This window comes from Chelonia mydas, chromosome 5 (assembly GCF_015237465.2).
Source record: "Chelonia mydas isolate rCheMyd1 chromosome 5, rCheMyd1.pri.v2, whole genome shotgun sequence".
Taxonomy (NCBI): Eukaryota; Metazoa; Chordata; order Testudines; family Cheloniidae; genus Chelonia; species Chelonia mydas.
Genome location: NC_051245.2, coordinates 106,133,993 through 106,148,012, shown reverse-complemented (window position 1 = coordinate 106,148,012; position 14,020 = coordinate 106,133,993). Strand labels below are relative to the sequence as shown.

The 14,020-nt window shown below is 39.3% G+C and overlaps 2 non-coding genes across 2 annotated transcripts; both read left to right on the top strand.

Annotated features, from left to right (window-relative positions):
* The first annotated feature begins 687 nt into the window (after nucleotides 1-687).
* TRNAH-GUG lies at nucleotides 688-759 on the top strand. Its single transcript has one exon. It is a non-coding gene; the product is annotated as a tRNA-His (tRNA).
* Nucleotides 760-4,679: 3,920 nt separating this feature from the next.
* Nucleotides 4,680-4,751, top strand: TRNAH-GUG. The gene has a single exon. It is a non-coding gene; the product is annotated as a tRNA-His (tRNA).
* The last annotated feature ends 9,269 nt before the right edge of the window (nucleotides 4,752-14,020 follow it).

The following is a 14,020-nucleotide window of genomic DNA, read 5'->3' as shown; positions in this document are numbered from 1 at the left end:
GTACGGTGCACCGGCTCTTGCCGGAACACTGTACTGGGGTGTACCGTCTTACTTTCACCTCTGCCTTTAATTGATACACACTCCGTGGGCAGTTCCGTGTGACGTTGGCATTGGTGTTTGAATATCTCCTGGCCTATCCAAGAGAATAACCATACAAATACAGGAAAATGAATTTGAGCAACATTTCAGTGCATGGTATAGTTGAAAAAAAATTCTTGGCAAGAACATTCAAAAGAATGTCACTGTGGAATAGTGAAATGACTGGTGCTTGTTCTTCTGTTAAGCAAATGTGTTTTCGCATCTTGTTGGGAAAGAAGTAGATACAGTTTCTGTGCCTAAATAAATGAACTGTCCCATGACCCTATGTTACAAATGAGAAAAAAGGTGTGGGATTGCCATAAAGAATGGGCAGGCTTTTATGGCCTTCCTGAACCTATTCATGGCCCACTTTGGGTGGTCATAACCCCCAGCTTGATAAGACATAAATTAGTATAGAAAGTAGAATTCAGCGCAGGAGCAAACACGAGCAGATTGCAGAGTATTGACTTGCTCATGAAAATATTCTAGCCAGCTGTGTCTGAGTTGATTTTAAAACAACAAACTGGACAAGAGGTGGCGCTATGCCTTTTGCCTTCAACACTGCAACAGGGGAAAAAGCAAGCTAAATATGCAGTTCCCTGGTAGCTTGCCGTGATCGTATAGTGGTTAGTACTCTGCGTTGTGGCCGCAGCAACCTCGGTTCGAATCCGAGTCACGGCAGGAAGGGAAATACATTTTTTTTTAAAATACAGAATTTAAAAATAATCTATTACTGAAACCTAATAACACAATGAACAAGCAATTAGAAATCTTGTAACTTTTACAAGGATGATTTGTAAAATTTACCTATAACCATGAAGTAAGTATTAATTTAATAAGCCTATTGTAAGTGTGTGGGCTGTAGGGGTTTGTTTTGTTAATTTTAAATGTCTGTTTATGGATAATGTGATGCACTGTGGCATGGTGAGCATGTAATTTTTATTAATTACACCTACTTTAGGTCTGGACTGAACAAGCTCATGCAGTCTGCTTATTTTTGACCTTTGCCAGTAGTGTATAATAATAAAGCAACATCCCTGAATTACTTGAAAATATGACAGCAATAGATGTGAAAATCTTGCTTAATCAGGCATGAATTGTTGTTACCAGGAGGTTTTTCCTGGGTGACAGACAAAATTAACTGTCCCTCATCAGTGATTCCAGGAAACCCTTTGTCTCTGTGCTAAGCACTGAGTGTAATGTAACTTTCTTTATCACTGCCTCATATAAGAACTCCAGTTCTTAGAAAGAAGACCTCTAAAAGGGGCATTTGGATTTTATAAATTACACTATAGCAAATATCAGTAATTCATGTAATACATCATATAAATTCACAATAGAATTACATGCTATATAAATGAATGAGGGCTTATTGCTAAGGAGTTAGAATATTTAGATGCCATTTTATGGAAGCTCTGATCATTGGTTCTTAAGTGTATCAGAAGTAAGACTAAAAGCAAATACCTTTATTATTACTTATTTGTATTTGGTTTAATATCTGTCTTCTACCTGTGGATTATATCCTGCATAGAGAGGGGACTTGACAGACACACATTTTGGATGAGTTCTATGATCCTGTATTTTCCAAAGCCTCACATGAAATACAGGCTTTCTGAAAGTTTTTACTGAAAATTTTCAGGGAGTTTATATACTGTGGCCTTTTTAGTTACAAGCTGTTCTGGGAATTAAGTTTCCTGAAATTGTGAGCAGCACTCTGAAAAATAATGTGAAATAAAGGTGAGCTCATCTGTGCTTAAACAACTTTATTTACATATGTCAAATCTGAGTGCACTTTAACCTGAGTCTTCTCCCACTCCTGTTGTTGCTTGTGATGTCATCTGGGAAATAAAGTGGGGTGGTGGGTGTTGAAGTCCTCCACAAATCCTCTGTCAATATCAAAAAAACAATGTTGCATGTGAATTTCTTATTTCCCTGTCGCTTTCACTGATGTGGAGAGAAGGTCAGGTGAGAATGTGTACAGAAGCACTCACAAAACACAAGAAAGTTGTTCCTGATTAACTCCATGTGTGGACACTCTTAATCCAGAATAAAAGTGTCCACACATGGAATTAATCAGAAACAACTTCATGGATAGACAAGCCCTTAGAGTGAAGGAATCTATTGCCTTGATTCAAGACAGTTCTTAAATCTGATACAGTGCTTTACAAAGGAAGTGAGTATCATTATCCAGTTGGAAAACTGAGGTTCGGAGAGGTGAAGTGGTTTGCCCAGGTCACCCAGCTGGCTGGTTTCCTGAATCCTATTCCAGTGCACTAGCCACTAGGCCACACTGATGCATTCCTGAACTGTAGTCTATAACAGGATGATCTCTGCTAACTTTCTCCTAGGCTACTGTGTGGTGATCATTGTAGTAAATATAATAATCACTTTTAATTTTATGGGCACTCTGTTGTGAATGCCTCTGCATATTAAATGTAAATTTAAAGCACATTTACTGAACAAATTCCCTTAATTGACTGAATTCCATAAATGAAGTAATACTGCAGTCTACCTCAATAGAGTACTTCTGCCCTTCAGAGACATACATATTTCACCTTTCTCACACCTCTGTTTCTCACTGAGAGTGCTTTGGAATGTCACTTATGTGCCTCAGTTTCCCTCTCTGTAAAATGCCTTCCCATTCTTGTAAAGGCCTTCTAGATGGAAAGCACTATGTATGTGCTAAATAGTCTTCCTAAATCTATAAGTTACAAAAAGGAGAATACATTGTGTACTGTCTGCTGTGCTGTTCTTATACACTTTTGAAGTCTAGAGAATTCTCAACTAGTATAAAGTCAGTGGAGCTGGCGCTTACCCCTTACCTTTCAACCTGGCAGTTCCCTATGGCAATTCTCTGCTGGAGCATGATCACATAAGGGCTGTAGCCATCTCTCATAAGTTAGAGATGCCTAGATGCTGCTCTAACTTATGTTAGAGCTGTAGTTGTGGCAACTTGAGAATCAGGCAGCCATAACTGGCTCTGTTATGGGCCCATGCTGCACTTAGAGCTGGCTCTATAAATGTAAAATGGATTACCCAGAAGAGACATTACAACAAGTAAAACTAATGAATTCTCAAGGGAACTTCTGTGAGGAGGACAATGATGTATGGAGGGAAGTGGCAGAAGAAAAACAAGGTGGACTGGTTAATGGGCCCACTGACCCTTTTACCTTCCTAAGATTTTTCTTATGTAAATACAGGGAGATCCTGTTCTTCTGCAAAAACATAAGCTAAGTCTCATTCTTTTCACAATATCTCTTACAAAAGTACTTGTGTGTGTTTCAGTAATTAATTTAAAAAATCTGTTCTCTGTGTTCCAAAGCAAAAGAGAGGATTTAGCCCAGTTGATTTACATGTAGAAATTCAATAAGTGTAGGTGGAAATATTCAGAACACACAGAATAACACAATGGAGATTTGTGCAGATCCTGGTTTAATAAAATATTAGTAGAAAACTAGTGCTTTTATCAGCATTAAAACATCATTGTCACAGTGATTTGCTGACTGCAGAATCTCAACCCAGCAATGCTACTTGCTTTAAAGTCACTTCATCAGCTTCCCTAAAATTCCTTGTTAGAACTCTCTCTTTTGCTGTGAGGTCTACAAAAAACTTGACAAGTTAGGCAGCTGGTATGCCAAAACCACTGCCTATCATACTGACCAACATTGTCTCATTGTTTCCCTCTGTCCATATTCTCCTATTGTCTCTTGTCTTATGCTTAGATTGTAAGTTCTCTAGGGGTGGGGGCTGTCTTTTTTTTTTGTGTTCGTATAGCACATTGCACAGTTAGGTCCTGGTCCGTGACCTGAACTACCAGGTACTACCACAATACTACTAATAAATAAATTAATTAATAATAACCTGAGAATATCAGCTTTTTAAAACAAGTAAATTTCTCTCCTGCATAGTTGCAGAGAAAAACTTGAAAATGTGGGCTCTAAATGCTCTAACACCACCAGGCAAATAAAAAGAACTTCACATTTGGTATTTATTTTTAAAATCTCTTGAGGTTTTTTAACCACTGCTATCATTTTTGAGGGCTTGATTCATGACTTTTGAGTGTGTGCGGTTGGCAGTACTGGGTCACTGGATTGAACAGTATCATAATGTGTGTGTCGGGGGAATCTTTCAAACAAAATGAATTACTCAAAATGTCTACTACATTTTATTGGTGGTGTTTGTTGTGTAAGAGCAGTCCCCCTTCTTTCCATGATAGGATAGCCAAGGCCAGTTTTAAAAACTAGGCTTCCAAATCCAAACCCTACTTGAAATGCATTTTAGAGACTGTCGCAGGAAAAAGAAATGTACAGTATCAGCACTAGCTACTTAAAACAAAAGCTTCAACAATTTTAAAAAACAACCCCATCCCACCCCCCCCCACACACACACATTCTGTTTAACCAGTAACTTGAGAATAGAACTTTTTTCTGATTATGCACAGTGGTGGGGAGAAACAAGAAAATTCTTAAGTCTTTCCTCAGTTTAGCACTGCCTGGAGGTGCAAACAGTCACGTGAATCATGGCAACCAGTTCTCACTCGGTAGCTGTGTTCTCAGAGCTCTGCTAGGGGACAACCTATAGCATGCTAACTGCACTAGCTTGCCGTGATCGTATAGTGGTTAGTACTCTGCGTTGTGGCCGCAGCAACCTCGGTTCGAATCCGAGTCACGGCAGGAGAGGGCTGGTTTTTTTTTTTTGTTTTTGTTAATATATTCCCTTTCCAAAGGCTCTCATTTAACACAATACTAACTACATATAAATGCTTGGTCAGCAGTAATTCAGCCAGCCCAAAATAATTGCATCTACTTATTCTCTAAAGCACAGCAAAATGTAAGGAAGGGGCAGTTGCACACAATTGCAATTAGCTCATTACCAGAGGAGGAAATTGAATCTCTTTGCTCCATATTTGCCTTATCCCTTTCTTTTTATGTCATTTTGAACAACTTCCATGAATGTTACTATATCCTGTAACCTTGGTGCAGTATTTAATTGACTCCATTCTGGAAGGGTTTTAACATACCTCTCTTTTTCCCAGGGAAGATATGATTTTCTTTCTGCAGTCTGTCTCTGGAAATTCCACCACCACAAAAGAAAATCCCAGAAGGACACAACAGGAAAAGCAGCAAAGGATGCGTGAAATTAAGTGCGAGTCATTCCTTTAGCATAAGGCTTTCCAGCACCTCACTTCCAAGAATGAGCCATTTATGAGGTCAATAACTGACAGCAATAAATGCGAAACACCAGGTCTGTGTGTGACACAGGCACATTTGGTTCTAAAATAAGTGACAGGCTGTGGGAAATGAAGTACAGTTTTAGTGGGGGGCAGGGAGGTGTAGACAGGAGGGTATTGACAGCTGGGGGAGAGAAAGAAAAATGATGCCCATTCTTCCCTTTTCTTCCCTACTGCCTTGCAGATTTGACTCCATTTTGGGGGGAGGGAAGGAAGGAGGACTGGTCTGCTAGTATGTCCAGGGTTGGGTTCACTAGAAGCGTAATGGAGGGAGAGCAGAAAGTCATTTAGGAAATGATCCTGGACAGTGCTAAAATGAAATGTTCTTTTTATTGGGGAAGAAAGAACCAACTGATGGAACAATTTAATCTCTTAATAATATCTAGAGTGTTTAAAACCTTCTTTCTTAACTTTAGGTTACAAAACCCATTCTAACTCTGTCATAGGATACAAAATAATAAATGAGTTAAAAAATAAAGGCACAGGCTCAATCACGAGCCATTTAGTTTTGTTAAAGGGATTTCTCCAAACCAAATACACATAGGCCATGTCTACGCTAGGAGCAGTTTACCAATGTAGGAATACTGGTATTTTATGCCCGCAAAGTACTCCTGCTGGGATAGCTGCATCCACACTAGATCTGTGCTTTGTACCAGCATAATACCCCCCACCCCAAGTGAAACAAGCTATAACCCATAAAACCCCAGTTTTCCTGTTCTAACTGCATCTATGACCACAGACTTCTGATGGCCCTGCTATGTTGGACAGGGATCATACCTCTTCATACTCTGACATAGGTATGCTAACAGTAGTCTGTAGTGCAAACGTAGCCACAGACAAACAAGGCAGGAGAGAAAGAAAGAAAGAAAAAGGAGAAGAATGCTCCTTTATGGGAAGACAGAAAGTAAATGGCTGTAAATTTTTGACAGCTCAGACTAGAGTCATGGCTTTTTTCCTAAACAAACAGAATCTCTGGTCCTTCTGAGGTCAGGAGAGCTTGATCGGAAAGCAAAATTCATGGCTTCCTAGTTCTTGGATGGAACAGAGTTCACCCCTCTCCAGGTGTCAGGTCCAGCAGAGATTGGATTCAGTAAGAAAAATGAGAAAACCAGTTCCAGGATAATCTTGGACACATTATTAAACATGAGAAACACCCTGGTCATGAAGTCCACTAGGTGGTATTTAATCCCACTGAATCCATAACTCAGAGCAAATAAGGAAATGGAAAGGACAGACACTGAATAAGTCAGAACAAATCAGTCCATCAACTACTGAATCACACCCAAAATTCATTTGGGGTTTAACAGCTTTAGTCCATTGGGCAAAATCCACCCTATTTATAGCAATTGTTACAGAAGTTTCTTGTAACTACTTTTAACTCAAGTTTAGTTCTTACACAAGACCAATTTAAAGCAGTCTTAATATGTTTTTTTTAAAAAAAAAAAAGACCAGTTTTCAAAAGAGAAGTTCACAGCATGCACTAGGTTTTTCTTAGCATCACTGCAGCTAAATAATTTAGGCATTTTCTCTATAGTTCCATGGTAAGAGGTTATTAGTTTACTTTACAATTTTTTAAAAATATACAAAATTCTCCCTGCAGTTGTATCATAAATATGTGACTGAATCCATAGTATCTTTTGTGACAGAAACAGAGCCAGTGCACTTGCGACCCTGGGATGACTGATAGCAGCACTGCAGATGCTAGTACAACAGACCCCACTGTGCAATAGGGTTTCCTAGAGAGACAAGATGTCCATTAAGACCAGCAGTGCTGAATGTTACAATGCTGAGAGGTACACAACAGGGAATGCTAGGGGCATGGGGTCTCCTTCCAGTAGCATTTCCTTTGTTTAAAACATTATTATTCTTTAGTGGATCAGCGGGTATTTATTATTAGTGAGGGGGCAGGTTTAGCAGTCAGGAACCATGAGAACTAAGTGATGATAGAGGGGCAGGATACAAAAGAGCCAGGACCCAATGAGGCTGGGGTGCTCCATGCATCGGAACCCCAGGAGAAGCATGAGCCACTTTGGGAGTGGGAAAAGCAGACTGAGTAGTATGATTATACTGGGATAATACACAGATCATAACAAAATATTTGCTACAATCTGACACTGAATACTCCAAGTGGATACAATCTGGAGAACGTATTTCCAGTGCCAGTTAATCAATATTTAGGGGGCTATAACATGACAAGAAAAGTTCTTTTCTCAAAGCCTTTCAAATGACCTACATTCTGAGAAATCTTTGAAGGGAGGTTCTTCTGTGGAAATACTTGGAACTATTGTATTTTGCAGGTAGGGCTGCTCAGGATGACATGGAGAAATAAAACATTGTTTGTCCATGAGAAAGTACTGGGATGAATATTAAAGCATTAATGAACATACATGGATGTTCCTAACCTTTGCAGCATGATGGGGCAATGAGATCTCTAATTTTAATTTCAACAAATCTGATAAAAATGGTAAGATAATTCAATGGACCAATTTCAATTAAATTCCGAATCAAAATGCCATGCTTATTAAGTTTATGAAATAGGAACTGGGAACACTTCTGAAGCTAGACAGATCTTTTCAGCTAATGTCCCAATTTAAACAACAAAAAAACAAAACAAAAAAACAGGCCTAATTCTCTACTGTTCTGTACTTTGTGTTGCGCAGAGTGAGCGTGAAATGCTACCATTCTGATTTGGTAGCATTTTTACACCTACTTTTCCCTGGTTTAAATGGTTTCACGAGAGGCAACGGTGTTGAGAATTAGGATTTTTTTCATATATCTACTAAACACACACACACGAGTTTACATAAAAGAGAGGGAGGGCTAGAGAGAAAGCAAGAGAATACATACAGGAGGGCAATGCACCATATTTCTGTTATGAAACCCAAAACTACACAAAATCTTGCCTTCTTCTGGGTTTTGTTAAGAAACTCAGAACTTATCCCAGGTTCGTCAAAAGATTCACAATATTATGGGTGTCCAGGCCCATTTCTGGGTTTGCACTGAAATTGTGCAGAATTCATGATCAAGAAGTGAAGCAAGGTGAAACTCAGTAGTATGTCACTTATTTTCAAACCTGAAACAAAGCTAAACTCAAAGGGGTGAAAACCACAAAGATAAAAAAAATCCTCACATAAGATTTGTAACATCCCTCCCCCTGCTTTCCGTTTCATAGAACTCATTACATACGGGAAACCAGACACTTTACTTTATCTAGTGAACAATACAGTTTTTAAACACTAGAGAAAGATTATGGGAAATACCATACAACTGTAACATCATGCTCCAATTATTCTTTTCCAAATGCAAAATCGGGCATTAGGAACATCTTTCTGTCATTCTTCTTTTAGCTAAAGTCTCACCAATTACCTTCTTATAGTGCAATAATGCTCAATAAACTCAGAGATGAACTTTCAGATGTAAAACCATCCAAATTGTCCAAAATAAATTGCTAACATGCTTTACTGTGGAACAATGAGCTCTTTAAACTTTTAAAAAAATTTTCTACCATAGAAGAACTCCTTTCAAAGATTCTCCTCAACATGGGCCCCTTGAAAGGTTTTCAGAAGGGACCTATAAAATATTTAATACAGGTTGCAGTCCTGTAAAGAGAATGAAAAACAGAATTCATTTGATTTGATGACTGCAGATTCAAAACAGCCACTGCTTTCTTCCCAACTCAACCTTTGATCTGAATGTCAGACATGTTAGAAGTCCCTCTCCTAGATTTGTGGAGATGGAAAAAGGGAGCAAAAATAGATACCAGCATTAATTAATTAAGTTGATATCTTTTTCCAGTTGTTGTTCTATTCAGTGATCCCTGTTCAACAGTTTGTGTTTTTAATTGTTCTTTAAAGTAATCTGTCTTTCATGGCCAATCACTATAGTATCTGGGCACATTCATTTTGTTTCAGGGCCAAATGTATACTAGTCACCTTAGGGATGCAGAGAAAGATGGGTCCCTGTCTCAATGATTTAACAGTTTTTAGAATGAAACATGTCATTCAATGTGGGTACTTGCAAACAGAGGGGCTAGAGAATAAGAGTAACTTACTCAATGATCATGCGATCAGTTTGCTTCTTGTATGTGGAGAATGCTACAGAAGTGAGACTTTTTCATGAAGTGAAGATTTATATGAGTTCCTAGAATACAGGTATGCAAATTAAAAAATAAAACTTAGACTTCAGGACCAAAAGTATACTGTATGGTTGATTTAAAGTTAGATTCTTGTTAATATCTCTAACTTATTATTTTTTATTAATAATAATAATGCCATGTGCAAAAGTATGCAAGTGTAGTTGGAACATATTAGCTAAAAATTTTGAGCCAAAATTCTCATATTTTATATCTATATATCGTGATTCCCAGAACAGTCAATGGGAGCTGCTCACAAACATTCAGTCAAGGTTTAAAACTGGCTCAAGGGCTGTATCACTGTATAAGTCACCGAACTGTTCTGTACCTCAGTTCTCCTCCTGAAAACTGGTGATACTAACTCTTTCCTACCTCACAGGATTGTGGTAAGATCCATAAATACTTGGGAGGTACTCAGACACTGTGGAGGAGGGGAGCTATATAAGTAGTTGTATTTAGAACCCTGCAGGGATACAAATTTATATCTGTGGATATAAATCGATATCCATGGAATTGCAGGGTTCTCACGGGAACTGCAGTGGCGAAAGGAGCAGAAGGTGGGGCCACCACTCCTAGGAGCCAGTGCCCCATGCTGGCAGGATCTCCAGCGTGGCTGTACCACCCGCAGACCTGCCCAATGCGGCGGGCACCAGGCTCACTGGCAGCTATCTCTGGTCACGCTCTTGTATTCAAGTGGCGCACACATCCACAGACAGCTGCTTGAAAGGCCTGGGGGCGGTACAGCCACGCTGGAGGAGCTGCCGGCATGGGGCGCTGGCTTCTGGGAGCAGTGGCTCCATGCTCTTCTCCTTTCGCCGCTGTGGTTCCCAGGAGAACCCTGCGGTTCTGCAGCTACTGATTTATATCTGCGGATATCTGCATCCGCGGATATAAATTTGTATCTGCGCAGGGCTCTAACTTTGTGGATGATTTCAGGGAGCAGCATGAGAGAAAGCAAAGTGCTTGTTTGAAAATTTCACAAGTGGCCAATAAAAGCTAGCATCATTGGCAGAGCAGAGGCAATAACCTGATTACAGCAGCTGGGGCCTTAACACTAAATAACTCAAGACTCAAGATAAAATTGCAAGAGTTGGCAACGCTAAGCAACTGCTGTTGGAAACCCAGCCTGCTACCTTTGTTATTTGTAAAGGAGGACTGTTGCAAAGTTTGAGAGATTACTTTTCAATGCACAATTGTTCACAGCACAGTTCTAAGTGTGATCGTTATTAAAAAGGGACTATCGACTAGTGTAGGTTTCATGCAGGAGCGGGTTGGTGAAAGCGTACAAGTCCTAATATAAAATATTTTCATTATATTTTTAAAAAATCAATGAATATACTTTGGGGAATTGGGAGTGTTTAAAGTTAATATCTCGTAACAGAGCTGTGAACTCAAATAACACTGTGTTAGTGCTTGCAGATCAACATTTGGAGGGTGGTATGTTTAATGTTGTGCCACGGTGCATCGCTCTTTAGAGATAATCAAAACAGGAGGGCAGATAGTGGGCCTGACCACAGCTGAATACTGGCATTTGGAGTTAATTTCCCCCTTCACAACAGCCAGCAGCAGGGTCTTCCCTATAGCTTAGTGATTTGCCCACCAACCCTAACTTGATGTATTTCAGAATGCCAGTGGGCTTAATCAATAGACAGGCTGCAGTGTATTGATTTTCTAACAGGTATGCTAAATATTCTTGTTTGTAGCTTTGCTTTTTGAGATGAGCATAAGTTATGTTGTCCAAGCGTGCTCAATGAGGGTGTCACAGTGGGGCCATTTATCAGGAGAGTATAGTTGTGGTAAATCTGGAAGACTGCAGTGACCATGTATCCTTAAGTAGATAGCACTTCCATCGAGCTGAGAGGCTGTTCTGGAATATTAATATCAATGTGGGCAGAACTTGTCCTGGGTGCCAAACACTGGGGAAGAGGATAACACCAGGATGAGGTTTCTTTAGAGGTAACTTGGGTTATTGCTATTTATATATAAGTGCAGTTGTTGTTCGTGATGTTTTACTGTGGATCTTGACTGTCATAAAGCTGTGACCTTTTTCTCAAAACCCACTGTGTGACTTCGGGCAATGTAATCCCAGCAGGAGTATATGTTTCACATAAATCCCATTTTCAATGGGAACATCTCAGTAACAAGGCCAGCAGATGTCAGTCCTGATCCACTTTTTTTCCCTCTGTACTTACACAATTACAGACCAGTGTTCAATAGCAACTTGACTATAATCCAGCCATTGTTTGTTGAGTACAGTTGATACTGGCTAATTTGAATGAATGACTGGGAGACACATTACAGGGTACTGATGTTTGTGAATTAGTGGGTAAGCAATGAAAATTGTGAGGATAATGCATCACAAAAAATGTACTTTGTTCTTTTATTTTGACACTTTCAATTTAGTTGAAGGATTTAGTTATTTCAGTTTAATAAAACCTGTGTCCAAGCTTGAAGCTTATGTTTAGTGCAAGTTAAAAGTACAAATTGGAAATACAGATGGATCCAATGTCATCATTTATGAATCTACCCAACCAAAGAGATTCCTTTACCTGCTTGCTCAGACCATCAGAAGAAGTTTAGGAAAATAAATATCCTTTCCAATGTGTTCTGATGACCAACAAAGTTTATGTGAGCAGGGAGAGAGGGGAGGGAGATAGAAATGAGACCGCTCCCAGGCAGACATCTCTAGGGACTGTGAGCTTGAACATCTCCATTGGTATTCAAGCAGGAGGAGAACACACTTAGGATATTTATAACATGTACTGTTATATATTTTGCAGCAGTGATGAAGTCTTAGTAACATGGGATCTCCCTAGGTCACTCAGTTGAGAATTGGAGACCAACAATCTTTGGTGTGATTAGTTAAGTGTGTGGATTAGCGGAACTGTATTGTATTGTCTGACTTCTCTTTTTTGCCAAGGTGAATGAATATAGTGCACACTGCTCCATGCAAATTGTCTATGTTTCTGTAAAATCAATTGACCCTTGTTCTCCCACTGTCTACAAGCTAGCTAAAGATGTCATTAGTTTAACAGTCTATTCAAACTGTTGTCCGTTTTTTTGTTTTTGTTTTTTAAACCAGGTACATTTAGTTGTTGTGTTAGTGTAATGATAGAAAGCTCCCCCATTGTGCTGCAAATTAATTCCTCTGCTAATCATTTATTTTTGTACTGTTCTTTGATCTAACTTTGTATTGAGTCAAGGTTCTAAATTTTGTTAACAGTCCTTGAGACAAACTTTCTCCACTCAGATGTACATGCATAGCTCCTATTAAAGTTTACGGGAATTGGGTTGCGTGACTGGGGCCCAAATTAGTTTTACTTCCATAATGCTCATGCATAATCTCTGGTTGATTAAATGTCCTTCTACTTTTTATTTAAGAGATAATAGAAGCTGCAATAATCTGGTTCCCCGTCACCCTTGGTGGATAAACTGCAACATTGTAGACTAAATGGTTTGTCCTGGGCGAACCGGATTATTGTCAGGAAAACCAACAAAAAGCTACCGGTGGCATTGTATTATGCCGTCTATCTTTTTTTATTTAAGTGAGTTTTAAAACTGTTGATATTTTGAACTCTAAGACCTCTTAGTGAAGTTTTAGGGCTTGTCTGTACTTGAAACACTGAAGTGCTTCACAATAGATACTACCTAACAGGAGGGGTTCTCCTCTTGGTACAAAAGGTGGCAGCACTGTCTACACCAGGGATTAAGGCATTTTAACTACATCATTCAGGGATGTGGATTTTTCACACCCCTGAGTAGCTAAATTGGGTCCACCTAACTTTTAAGTGTAGACCAGGCTGTAGCTAGTCTGTCTATCTTTAAAAGCTACAAATGCAAAAGCCAGATTAAAGCTGATTAGCTGTTGCGTGCTCCAAGGAAACAATTTGTCACACAAGACAATATCATCATGTTTGAATGCAAAACAAGTAACTCTTGAGTTCCCAGGGCATGATAGTCTCAGTTACATTTCTTTAATTGACTTTGGTTGCTAAAAGTTAGCCATTTTCTTAAGAGATTCTTTAATTAGGAATGTAGGGATCTTGGTCTACTAGCATGGAGTATGAGTAGTTCCCCGTAAAAGGTTAGAGAATAAGGCCTCCAGGATTCTCTCTATTTATAAACCAACATTTGATATGAAATAATCATTGGGCCTAACCTTGAGTGGTGGGGGCCAGCAACCTCATTTCTCATCAATGTCATGAGGAGGGGAGGTGCTTGGCCCCTTGCAGGATCATGCCCCTTTATTTTGCCTTATGCAGCACGTTCTCACATTCTGCTAGAATGAGATGTGAACCAGAATCAAACATTTATTCTTCATTCAGGCCTGCTCTATGAGTTGAAAATATCTGGTCAACTTTTCATGCTCCTAGTGGTAAGATGCTGCAGTGATATCAGGCCGTCGCTGTCTTGTCTTCACCTGAGCAGCCTGATACAGGGACAACAATAGAACAGATCTGTGCTTCAATGGCTGTAAGATTCCACTTGCAATATAACTTTCAGAATAGAATGGAAAATATTAGTGAGGTACCAGTACTGTGTAACAGCTGCACTAAAGTAAAGAGATGCCGTTAAAATCC